Genomic DNA, 13,118 nt, shown 5'->3' with positions numbered 1-13,118 from the left:
CCTATTTTAGAGAAAAGCACTTTGAATGTAATTGTGGCCTTGTATTCTGTTGGGATAGATGTTTGTAATAACATACATTGTTTACTTTGTATCTATGTATGATGTCAAGATAATATGGTGACCTGTGTGCTATGTATGCATCTTGGCCAAGAAGGGGAAACACTTATTGTCTGCCTCAGACAAAGAAATGTTAGACCCACTCTGGAGTCTCTGTAAGATCTAGTTATTTAGAGGGAGGATGTAGCTCAGTTGTAGGCCATGCAGAACTCCCAGGTTCAGTCCTTGGCACCTCAGTTTTGAACTTTAAAGGCTTCCTGTCTTAAACCCTGGGGATTTAGTACTTGTCAGTGCAGTAAGACAGAGCAGTGTTGGAAATCCAGTCATGCTGAAAAACCATATAAAGCTTGGTCCAAGTGACCAAATGAAGAAGTGGAACTGTATCATGAATTCTGCCTTGATTGAATGTTATGCGAAAGAACTGGGGGGTGTAGAAGTGACAAACAGTCAATGAACATTTATAACATTTATATAAATGAATATTTATATTGCAGAATGTTTTCCATTCACTAGCCTGTTTCAAAACCACCAATGGAAGGGGTATTCTTCTGCATCCTGACTCTCTCTAGGGTGAAAGCTGAAAGAACAGTGCATGGGATATGCTCCAGAATACTACATATGTCTACCTGGGACCGAATTCCTAGTGATTTTAATGAGGCTTGATTTTAATAGTACAGGCCTATGCATCTGCACTCAGAAGTAACTTCAGTGGTATCTAATGTAGCTTAAATTCAGGAAAGTATATGTTGGATTCCAGCCCTATTTAACTGTTCATTAGCATTTTGACAACTGGTTAATTACAAGTGAAAAAAATATTGAATATAGCTTGGATGTCAGGGGAAATATTTCATAAGGGTAACTTTGCAAATTTGTAAGGAGAATCTGTTAAATCCACACCAAAAATAACAAGGTTCACAGAAAATAGCTGTAGCATTTGCAATTGTAGGCACCTTGCTAGTCTTGACATTTGCATAAAAAGTTCATAATCTGCAACAATGAACTGACCAATCAACCAATTACAATTATTTAGACGATAAGCAAATGCACTGACAGAAATGTTCTAGCTAATCTCTATGCTGGGTATTGATTGTTGATTGGATAGGCTGCTTGTGTGCATGCAAGATAATTTACAAGAAGTCACAATGCAAAATTGGCCTTGGCTTTGGATTACCATATGTTAAATAAGAAGAGACTTAGTTAAAACTGGAACAGGATAGGAGGGCAGTCATCTGTTCAGCAGTTAGGACTGGGAAGAATATAAAGGAAGATGCAGGTGCACACTGGCAATCTCCTGATATCTAAATCATCTAAACTTGATTTTTAAAAAGAAAATATTCATTTTGAATTCATTTCAGGAAGGATGATAATGAACTAAACAAGCATAATTGTATTCCCAGAAAATATAAAGAAAGGCTGGCATAAAATGAAAATAGAAGAAAATTTGCATTGAAAACCTGCAGCATAGCTAACAACAAACATATGTCATTGCAAATGCAGTTTAATTCTGGTTATCTAGCTTGAGGCCTATTAAGAGAGTACTTGGAATGCTTAACACCAGAGCAAGGAATTTATGCAAGGGATAAATTTGTATGGACAGACAAAATTACAGCTTCAAACCTCCCCCCCCCCCCCAAGTAAATTTTCCATTAACAGTAACAGGAGTCACCCTTTCAATTTGACACACACAGTCCCAGAAATTTCCTCTTGTGCCCAGGGAAAGAAATGGCACTAGTATTTGGTCTTTCCTAGGAGAACTGTGCTGGAAGTGGATGAAGGGAGTTGAGGATGTAGTTAGGGAAGTAGGTTGGCATAACTTAGAAAACAGCAAACAAACAGTTAAGATCATCTTCATGTAAACAGAACCCTGCAGAGACATGAGAAATCACCATAGTTTGGTAGGAATGCTAAGGAGACTCAGGGGTTTCAAAAGCCTTCCATAAATGATTTATGAACCAGGGAAGAGAGGGCAATGTAATTTACAAAGCGATCCATTCTTGTATATGTTTAAATTGAACAGCCAGGCAAATGTGTCCTATATACATGTGCTGTAGGTATCATTCAGATCAGAGGAGACTCATGGGATTGAATGGCAGTGTTCTGGAATAAGTGGTTTTATTGCAGTCTCTTACCACAAATAGGTCCTTAGAGAAGTGGAATTGAGCAAACTGTCAAACAGATCAGAGCAATGACTGCACACAGCTAAAGTAATCTCTCCCTAAGCTGCAGCTTCTTGAATCCTGAATCAAGGTGTGCATATGTCCCCTTCTAAGCACATGCATTGAGCCCTAAATTTATCAGAAGCATGGTGAGCTTTTAATATAGTTTATGACCAAAATAGATTCCAGAGCTAACAGAATCCAACGACTTCTTTCTATCCAGAGATAGAAAGTGCTAAAGCTGCCAGATGTTAGCCAGTCTTGAATACTCCTGATCTTGGCTTTGCTCCTGGATGCTCAGGTGGTAGCAGCCATGTCCAGGAAGCCTCTTACCCAGACTAGCTTAGTGCTGCAGTTGGTTTCATTGCCAAAGAAGGTGGTCACAGTACAGTGTGCCTTAAACCAAGGGTTTATTTATTTCATTAATTTACATCCATCCCAAGCCTTTGACAAGGTTTCAGATGACATTCTTGCAAACAAGCTTGTAAAATACCGGCTATAAGATAACTGTTACATGGATTTATAATTGGTTGACTGTCCGAACCCAACGGGTGCTCAACAATGGCTCCTTTTCATCCTGGAGAGAAGTGACCATTGGGGTCCCACAGGGCTCTGTCCTGGGCCCAGTGCTATTCAACATCTTTATCAATGATATGGAGGACAGAATTGCAGGCATACTTATCAAATTTGCAGAGGACACCAAATTAGGAGGATTAGCTAATACCCCAGAGAACAGGATCAAAATTCAAAATGACCTGAATAGATTAGAAATCTGGGCCAAAGCTAACAAAATGAAATTCAACACAGAGAAATGTAAGGTACTGCACTTAGGGTAGAAAAATGAAATGCACAGATACAGGATGGGGGACAACTGGCTGAACGAGACTACGTGTGAAAGGAATCTAGGAGTCCAAGTAGACCACAAGTTGAACATGAGTGAACAGTGTGATGCGGCAGATAAAAAAGCCAATGCAATTTTAGTCTGCATCAATAAAATCATAGTGTCTAGATCAAGAGAAGTAATAGTGCCACTGTTTTCTGCTTTGGTCAGGCCCCACCTGGAATATTGTGTCCAGTTCTGGGCATCACAATTCAAAAAGGACATTGAGAAACTGGAGCGTGTCCAAAGGAGGGTGACTAAAATGGTGAAGGGTCTGGAAACCATGCCCTATGAGGAACACCATAGGGAGCTGGGGATGTTTAGCCTGGAGAAGAGAAGGTTAAGAGGTGATATGATAGCCCTGTTTAATATTTGAAAGGATGTCATGTTGAAGAGGGAGCAAGCTTGTTTTCTGCTGTTCCAGAGAACAGCACCCAGAACAATGGATGCAAGCTCCAGGAAAAGAGATTCCACCTCAACATTAGGAGGAACTTCCTGACAGTAAGGGCTGTTCGACAGTGGAACAAACTCCCTCAGAGAGTGTTGGAGTCTCCTTCCTTAGAGGTCTTTAAGCAGGGGCTGGATGACCATCTGTCGAGGATGCTTTGATTTAGATTTCCTGCATGGCAGGGGGTTGGACTGGATGACCCTTGTGGTCTCTTCCAACTCCATGATTCTATGATTCTATTATTCTAACAGTTCAATAAAATCATTCCAGAGGACTGTGAAGCAATTAAAATACAATCAGCCCTTCATATTCACAGATTCTTTAGCTACAGATTCAACTATCCACACCTTCAAAAATATTTTTAAAAATATAAATTCCAAAAAGCGAAGCTTGATTTGGCCATTTTACACATGGAGCACCATTTTACTATTGTGTTTAATAGGACTTGAAGATCCATGGATTTTGGCATCTACGGGGGGTCCTGGAACCAAACCCCTGCAGATACCAGGGACCCACTATAATCTAAAACAGTTTAAACACTTTTTATAATTTGACCAAAACAACCAACCCCTGGGAAACTGAAAAACTGGAGACCAAGCCATGATCAGCCATGAAGGCTCAATTGAGCAGCTAGATTTTAACTTGTCAAGGCAATTTCAGGGCTAATCAGGGCCTCCAAATGGTGGACTTTTCACAACTGGGCTATTATTGGTCAACTCATTATGACACAAATAGTAGGGTGAGGAATCTATACAACAAGCCCTACATGCATGTCAGATAGGGCTGATGGGATTTGTAGGCCAAACAATGCAGAAGGCCCAAAGTTCATCAGCCCTGACATAAGTTAGCTGACACCCTCTTCAGTTTCCTAGAAAGCTGCCAAATAACTTATTTTATAGATAGAAAAAAATAAGTTTCCATTGCTAGTTAATTATCAGTGAACCACAATATGTACAAAACTTCCTTGATCTACAGAAAGTATCTCACTTATCTTTTTGCCAGTAGAAATGAACCCCTGAAAACATCCTTACTTAACTTGTTCGCAGGTAAAACTGAGAGAAAGCTCAACGCATAATAATAAGTTGTTTATATTTTTAGCTGCAAAGGACATTTGTTCCATCAAAATCTTTTAGGATGCCCAAAGGTGTCACTTCCTTAATCAATGCAATTATGAGAAATGTCACTTACCTTTGTAGTTCTTGAGAAAATCCTCGGCCCCTTCTGGAAATTAATCACCCTAAATGAGGATATTGATGTCCCATCAAGTTAATACATGTAGTAAAATGGAATGATCACATTCTGAGTGTGTCTTTGTGTTGTTGTTGTTGTATATTGATTCTTGGTTTCAGCCATCTGGAAACTGTCAAAAGGTTTTGGGCCAAGTTGCCCAACTCGATAAATTATACGGAGTGTTGAACCATGCCAGGGGAGTAAAATAAAGGCATTGCCTCCCTGTCCCCCAGATACTCCTCTGTGTGAAATTTTCCTTCAATCTCCAAATTCAGACAGGGACAGAAGGAAAATTTTACAGGTAGTTTGGGCAGAAATCTCACCTGCAGGAAGAAGGGCCCTCATTTGGCCACCTGTCCAATAGATACACACCTTAATTGAAGACATCATTTCATTGCCTCCTTTTTTCTCCTCATGGGGCTGGCAACTGGTTGACTGGCCTCCATCACCATAACTTCAAGAGCAGTGATTAGTAGGGGAACATGTTATCATCATGCCACAAATCAACTATTAAGTCTTGTAGAGCAAACCATTCTTAAATGTTCAGCTGTCAAGGCAGCAGCACTTCTCCTTTTGTCAGCTATATGACAGTACTACATCATATCATCCATGGCTACCAAACCCATTTCTCTAGCACCCATTTTTCCCTAACCAAAATAGCATGACTGACACTATTTATTTGTTTATTATTTAATTTCTATCTCAACATGCAACCCAAGGAGGCCTACAGTATAGATTAAAACAAAATGCAACTAAAATCAATGGCAATAAGCAAAAAGAAAACTATATGAACAATCTTATATTTTTTTAAAAAAGCTATCAAATTTCAGTTTGTAACTAAATTGTGGCTTGTATGAATTTACTACACAAGCAGGAGATGCCATCTGACTCAAGGACACCTCAAGATAAGTGTTTAAATATGACTAAAGGAATATGGCTTTTGATGAAAGTTTGGTGAACTCTTATATGTGTCAATAACAAAATATTAAGAGAAATATGACTAACGGAAGGTAGAAAACCCCCTCCAAAACAGTTTAATGAGGGCTGGGCATGCTCACTGGGTACAGAATGTGTTGAGGAGAGAGGTAAGGAAAATGGGGAGAGTGGGTGAAGGAATGGATAGACCACAGGCTGGTGCTTGGGCAGATCATATGCTGCTGTTATCAAAACAATTCCCATGCACTCGATATAAACAGGGATAACTGTTAAGTTCTCATGCTGAAAACTATTTAAAATCAAGATAGGGGAAAGCTTGCTACTAAGTTTTTTTGTAGAGAATTTTTGTAGAGAATATGAAGAGACAAAGATAATTCAAATGTATATGTTGGTGATCAGCCATCTTTTCTGAACATCCAAGCAGTTTGCATCTGCAGCTGTGCTAAGAAGAAGGAAAAAATATCTTCAAAAGAAACACAAACAGTATGTAACAAAATAAACCAATCCATACCAAACAAACAGTATGGATAAAAAAATGCAACTGACACCACAGGAAACTAATCGTCCACTGCAGCTGCTGTAGCTTGGAAGCTGACCAAAGACATGGCTTTTAGTCCAGGTTTATGATTTTTTCTCTCTGATGATGTTAAGGAGTTTGTGAAAGCAGAATACATTTCCTATCACACAACAGGATGCATTATGTTATGACAGGGGGCAAGTGTGGCTAGGAGAGGAGTTCGGCTCCTAAATGCATCTTGAATTAGAAGGAATATTGAGTGGTGCAAAGCATTAGACAGACAGTCAATTGAAAAAGGCAATACCATTTTTGTATGCATTATCAGTGGAGCTGCTCTTGGGAAAACTGCAGTGACTATACACACACACACACACTAAACAGCTGCCTTTATTGCTGGCAAAGTCATACAGTTATTGTATCTATTCAAGGAAAAGCCTGAAAATGCTTGAGATTGTGGGTGAATCCAACAGCTTGTAGTGAAGGTTGAGGTCGTCAAAATTCATCCACCAAATGCTTGCCTAAATAAAAATGTCTTCAGCTGCCAGTGAAAAGAGAGCAGGAAAGGGCTGACATGACCTCCCATGGAAGGGAGTTCTATAGTCAGGGAGCAGCCATGGAGAAGGCTCTCTCACGAGTCCTCACCAACCGCACCTTCTAAGATGGTGGGACTGAGAGAAAGGCATCCTCTGCTAATCTCAGTGCTTGGGCTGGCTTGTATAGGGAGATATGGTCCTTCAGATAGTCTTTTCCCAAGCTATTTAGGGCTTTAAAGGTCAAAACCAGCACCTCTGAATTCTGCCCACGAACAGACCGGTAACCAGTGCAGCTTTTTCAGCAGGGGAGTCACATTATTCTTGTAGCTTCAGTCAACAGCCTGGCTGCAGCATTTTGAATCCACTGAAGTTTCTGAATCGTTTCCAATAAAGTGCATTACAGTAGTCCAAATAGGATGTAATCAAGGCATGTGTCACTGTAGCCAGATCCAACATCTCAATGAATGGGCACAGCTGGCACACTAGTTTAAGCTGTGCAAATGCACTGCTGGAGACAGCCGAAACATGGGCATCCAGGCTCAGAATCCAGGAGCACACCCAAGCTGTGAGCCTGAGATTTAAGGGGGAGTGTAACCTTATTCAACACAGGCTGAATCCCTATTCCCTGGTTTGCCATCAACTGACCAGGGTGGCACCTCTGTCTTCTATGGATTTAGGGGCAGTACAGATGGGCGGCTGGAAGCTGTGGCACCTACCCGCTCCCTAAAAGAAGCTGAGCAGCTTCCTGGAAGGGCCATCATAGGCACACTTGTGCGCCATGATGACACCCCTTCCGGCCAGCAGTTTGGGCACTGTGTGCCACAGATGTCATCATGGTGCGTGCTGTGTGGATGGGCGCATGCCATGATGGCAGTGGGGTGGTGGAACTAGGGCTTGGAGCATATGAATCCTCTGCCCTAGTTTAGCCCTAGTACCTGGTCAGGCCTGCACAAAGTGCCGGTCTGTACTGCCTCTTAATTTCTCTACGTATATTGTTATCCCAAAGTCTGGCCCTCTGTACCCCCCAATCTTTCTCAATATCAAGCTGATATCAAAAGGATATTTGATGCATGTGGCCAAGAGGGCACTCCCAGAACCAGAACCATGAACACAACTGTTTAGCTACTAGTAAGGAAGGATTAAGAGGAATAGAACAACAAAAATCAAGAATAGGAGACCTCTTTCACAAGATCTGCAAACTCAAAGGGAAATGAAAACCAAGGGTGGGGATGTTTTATGATCAGGAAAGAGCATACAACTAAAAAGATGATGGAAGGGAAAGAGCTATATAAAAGAGATGGAAAAAAAAAAGAGTGACACATGGAATAAAGAACAATATGAAAATGAACACCAAATTTTGGAAAGTGAGGTGGAAGCAGCACTCAGAGAAACTGGAAAGCAAAAAATGATATCCCAACTGAACTACTACAGAGACACCATTCTAGGCCATGCAGGAGATCCTGGGGTTAGGGTTACAGGCACCATTACAGGCTGCACAGGCATTCCTGGGGCTGTATGGGCACCGTTCTGGGCTGTGCAGGTGCTCCTGGGGCTGTGCAGGCACTGTTCTGGGTTGCGTGGGTGCTCCTGAGGCCTGCATATGTGTTCCTCCAACCCACCCAGACCACTCTTGGCCCACATGGGCACTCCCTTGGCACCCCACCCCACCCCAGAAACTCCACTGGAAATCCTGCCCTGCAGAAGTCCCACCCCTTGCACTGGGTGTCACCCAGTGTGGGAACACCATTGGAGAAATGGCTCCCAACAGCAAAAGGGTCAGAAAAGTTTGCATCCTTTCACACTACCTGTTCAACTTGAATGCAGAAATTATATGAAGAGCAGGCTTGGACACTGAATAAGGTTTGTAGATAGGAGGAAGGAATATGTTATCAATCTAAGATATGCAGACGACATCATACTACTAGCAGAAAACATCACAGACTTGCAAAAATCGCTAAAGAAAGTCAAAGAAGAAAGCGCAAAGGCAGGCCTAATGTTAAACTTAAACAAAACAAAAATAAAGACCACAGAGGATTTACATAGCTGCAACCAAGATAAGAAAGAAATTGAAATAGTTAAAGATTTCCCATACCTTGGATCAAACATTGATCAGAACAGAGACTACAGTTAAGAAAACAGAAAAGGATTAGGAATGGGAAGAGTGGTCATGAAAGAACTAGACAAAATCCTAAAGTGTAAAGATATACAACTGAACACTAAAGTTAAAGTCATACTAGAATCCATGGACAGCCAAAAGGACAAGCAAATGAGCCCTAGAACCAATCAGGCCAGAACTCTTCATAGACGGCAAGATGATTAAATTGAGACTGTCATGCTTTTGCCATATAATAAGAAGGCACGACTCATTAGAAAAGACATTGATGTGGGGGAAAGTGGAGGGAAGTAGAAAGAGAGGAAGACCACATGCCAGATGGATAGAATCATAGAATCATAGAATCATAGAGTTGGAAGAGACCGCACGAGCCATCCAGTCCAACCCCCTGCCATGCAGGAAATCCAAATCAAAGCATCCCCAGCAGATGGCAATCTAGCCTCTGCTTAAAGACCTCCAAGGAAGGAGACTCCACTACACTCTGAGGGAATGTTTTCCACTGTCGAACAGCCCTTACTGTCAGGAAGTTCTTCCTAATGTTGAGGTGGAATCTCTTTTCCTGTAGCTTGAATCCATTGTTCCGGGTCCTGTTCTCTGGAGCAGCAGAAAACAAGCTTGCTCCCTCCTCAATATGACATCCTTTGAAATATTTAAACAGGGCTATCATATCACCTCTTAACCTTCTCTTCTCCAGGCTAAACATCCCCAGCTCCCTAAGTCATTCCTCGTACGGCATGGTTTCCAGACCTTTCACCATTTTAGTCGCCCTCCTCTGGACACGCTCCAGTTTCTCAATGTCCTTTTTGAATTGTGGTGCCCAGAACTGGACACAATATTCCAGGTGGGGCCTGACCAAAGCAGAATACAGTGGCGCTATTACTTCCCTTGATCTAGACACTATACTTATTGATGCAGCCTAAAATTGCATTGGCCTTTTTAGCTGCTGCATCGCACTGTTGACTCATGTTCAACTTATCGTCTACTTGGACTCCTAGATCCCTTTCACATGTTGTCTCCTTAAGCCAGGTGTCCCCCATCCTATATCTGTGCATTTCATTTTTTCACCCTAAGTGCAGTACCTTACATTTCTCTGTGTTGAATTTCATTTTGTTAGCTGTGGCCCAGCTTTCTAGTCTATTCAGGTCATTTTGAATTTTGATCATGTCCTCTGGAGTATTAGCTATTCCTCCTAATTTGGTGTCATCTGCAAATTTGATAAGTATTCCCCCAATTTTTTCCTCCAAGTCATTGATAAAGATGTTGAAGAGTACTGGGCCCAGGACAGAGCCCTGTGGGACCCCACTGGTCACTTCTTTCCAGGACAAAAAGGAGCCATTGTTGAGCACCCTTTGGGTTCGTCCGGTCAACCAATTATAAATCCATGTAACAGTTGCCTTGTCTAGCCCACATTTTGCAAGCTTGTTTGCAAGAATGTCATGGGGAACTTTGTCAAAGGCCTTACTGAAATCAAGATATACTATATCCACTGCATTCCCTTCATCTATCAAGCTGGTAATTTTATCAAAAAAAGAGATCAGATTTGTCTGGCATGACTTCTTTCTCTGAAACCCATGTTGACTTTTTGTGATTATGGCATTGCCTTCTAGATGTTCACAGACTCTCTGTTTAATGATCTGCTCTAGAATCTTTCCTGGTATTGATGTCAGACTAACTGGACGATAATTGTTGGGATCCTCTTTTTTCCCCCTTTTGAAGATAGGGACAACGTTTGCCCTCCTCCAGTCTGCTGGGACTTCTCCTGTTCTCCAGGAGTTTTCAAATATGATTGCCAATGGCTCCGATATTACATTTGCCAGTTCTTTTAATACCCTTGGATGTAGCTCATCTGGTCCTGGAGACTTAAATTCATTTAGGTTAAACAGGTATTCCTGTACTATCTCTTTACTTATTTTGTACTGAAATTCCCCTATTCTGTCCTCTCCTCCATTAATAATAATAATAATAATAATTTGTTTTATTTATATACCGCTATTCCAAAGATCATAGCAGTGAACAGCAAGTAAGCTAATTAGCAAGTAAGCTAATTTGCCCCCAACAGTCTGGGTACTCATTTTAGCGACCTTGGAAGGATGCAAGCCTGAGTCGAGCTTGGGCCCTTTTGCTGGTCTTGAACTTGCAACCTTGTGGTTTTGAGTGAATGGCTGCAGTACAGGCATTTAACCACTGCGCCACCAGGGCTCCTATATCCTCAGGTTGAGCACCCTTTGCCTTTTCTGAAAAGACTGAGGCAAAGAAAGTGTTGAGTAATTCTGCCTTTTCTCTGTCTTCTGTTAGCATTTTGCCATCTTCTCCACGCAGTGGCCCTCCCATTTCCTTCTTCTTCCTTTTGCTGCGGACATATCCAAATAAGCCCTTTTGGTTGTTCTTAACATCTCTAACAAGCCTGAGTTCATTCTACGCTTTAGCTTTTCCGACTTTACCCCTACAAATGCCTGGTATTTCTTTGAATTCCTTTTTTGTGATTTTCCCCTTTTCCCATTTCTTATACATGTTCCGTTTCAAACTTAACTCAGTTAAAAGTTCCTTAGTCATCCATCCTGGTTTCTTGAGACACCTCCGATTTTTCTTTCTCACTGGAACTGTTTGAAATTGTGCCTTCAGTGTCTCTGTTTTGAGAAACTCCCATCCGTCCTGAACTCCCTTCCCTTTTAGTATTTCTGACCATGGGATCATCCTCAATACTTCTCTAAGTTTACTGAAATCCACTCTCCTAAAGTCTAGAATGCGTGTCTGACTATGCCTCCTTTCCTGTTTTGCCTGTTTCTCTTGAAAAGGTTATACCCCCCCCCTCTATTTCCACATTCTAATCATGAGACTCATCCCACCAGGTTTCAGTGATGCCTATTATATCATATTTGCTTTGTTGTACTAGGAGTTGAAGTTCATCTTGCTTATTTCCCATGCTCTGTGCATTAGTGTAGAGGCATCTAAGACCACGTGTTCCCTTTCATTGTTGCCTGTGCAAGTTCTTTTGCCTCCCACTGTTGGGTCCTTGCACTGTTTGTCTTGTTCCCTCTCTGTCAGTTTGACTATCTTCTCCAGCCCTTCTCCAGCATTATCACAATGATCATGGCATCGTATTTCAACATTTATTTACTCATCATCCAAACCTATTACAGGAGGCAGCATGAAACACAGTTAATTAGGATGGGTCACTTGGCAAGACTGCCTTGCAAGAGCCCATCAATCTTCTGTAGCACTAGTTAGCACACTGGCTGTGGAAATTACACAGGCCATTAATATCTGCTCCCATTTATCCAAGTAAGTATGGCCACTTGTATAGTCTCAGAGCACTTTACACTCGTGTTCCAAATTTTCAGTATCCTTTACTTCTGAAAGGTGATACCTTGGTTTACAAGCTTGTCAAAACAAAGGCAGAACTTGTTTGTGACGTGAACTTGTTGCATGCTATAAAAGAAAGATTCAGAGTTGAGAAAAAAAGGAGCTCCAGGCAGTAGCGTGGGTGCAGGGAGTGCAGACCGCACTGGGTGACAGCACTGGGGGGGGGGTGACACCCAGTGAGTGACTCCCACAACTCTGCTGTGTGCCATGGCACGTGGCAGTGAGGGTGAGGCCTCAGAACTATGCTTGCCATTTCACGCTGGTGGGAGGGACTTTCTCGCCCCCTGGGGGGCGTGCCCAGTCCCGTCCCGCCCCCGCCCCCGCCCCCGGGTGGCTGCCCAACTCTGAGCTCCCAGGGCTGCTGCCTACTTTCTATAGAGTGTTGCCTGTGAAGCATCCCTGGAGCAACAGCAGCAGGAGGACTGAAACCAGCAGGGGCGGGGTCTGCTGCACTGCCCTGCCTCTATTGGCCAGCCCTCTGCTTCCTTATTTGGGCATGCTCCAAATTCCAAGAGGAGAGGGCTTTGCATGCAAGTTGCTTTTTGTTCTTCCCCTCTTTCTCTTTCTCTTCCCCTCCTTCTCTTCTTATTATTGTTCCGTTTTTTTTCTTCTCCCCCTCTTCCCCTCCTCTTCCCCCTCCTCCTTTTTCTCTTTCTTCCTCTCTCTAAGCCCCCCTCCTCTTCTTCTCAGGGGTCCAGGGCTTCTCAAGGCTTTGCCCCCATTAGAAAAGAAAAAAGGCTTTGGATCTGTCCCATAAATCCCTCCTAAGTTGAGACATACCTGGGAAAAAGAGGGGGTGAGGGGTTGGGGGGGTTGGAGGGGGCAAGGAAAAGGAGGAAGGGGGGAATTGCTAAGAAGGCTTGGGAGTGGGAAATGTAGTTTTCA

The sequence above is a fragment of the Sceloporus undulatus genome, chromosome 2 (genome assembly GCF_019175285.1).
Source record: "Sceloporus undulatus isolate JIND9_A2432 ecotype Alabama chromosome 2, SceUnd_v1.1, whole genome shotgun sequence".
Lineage (NCBI taxonomy): Eukaryota > Metazoa > Chordata > Lepidosauria > Squamata > Phrynosomatidae > Sceloporus > Sceloporus undulatus.
This window is presented reverse-complemented; position numbering follows the sequence as displayed.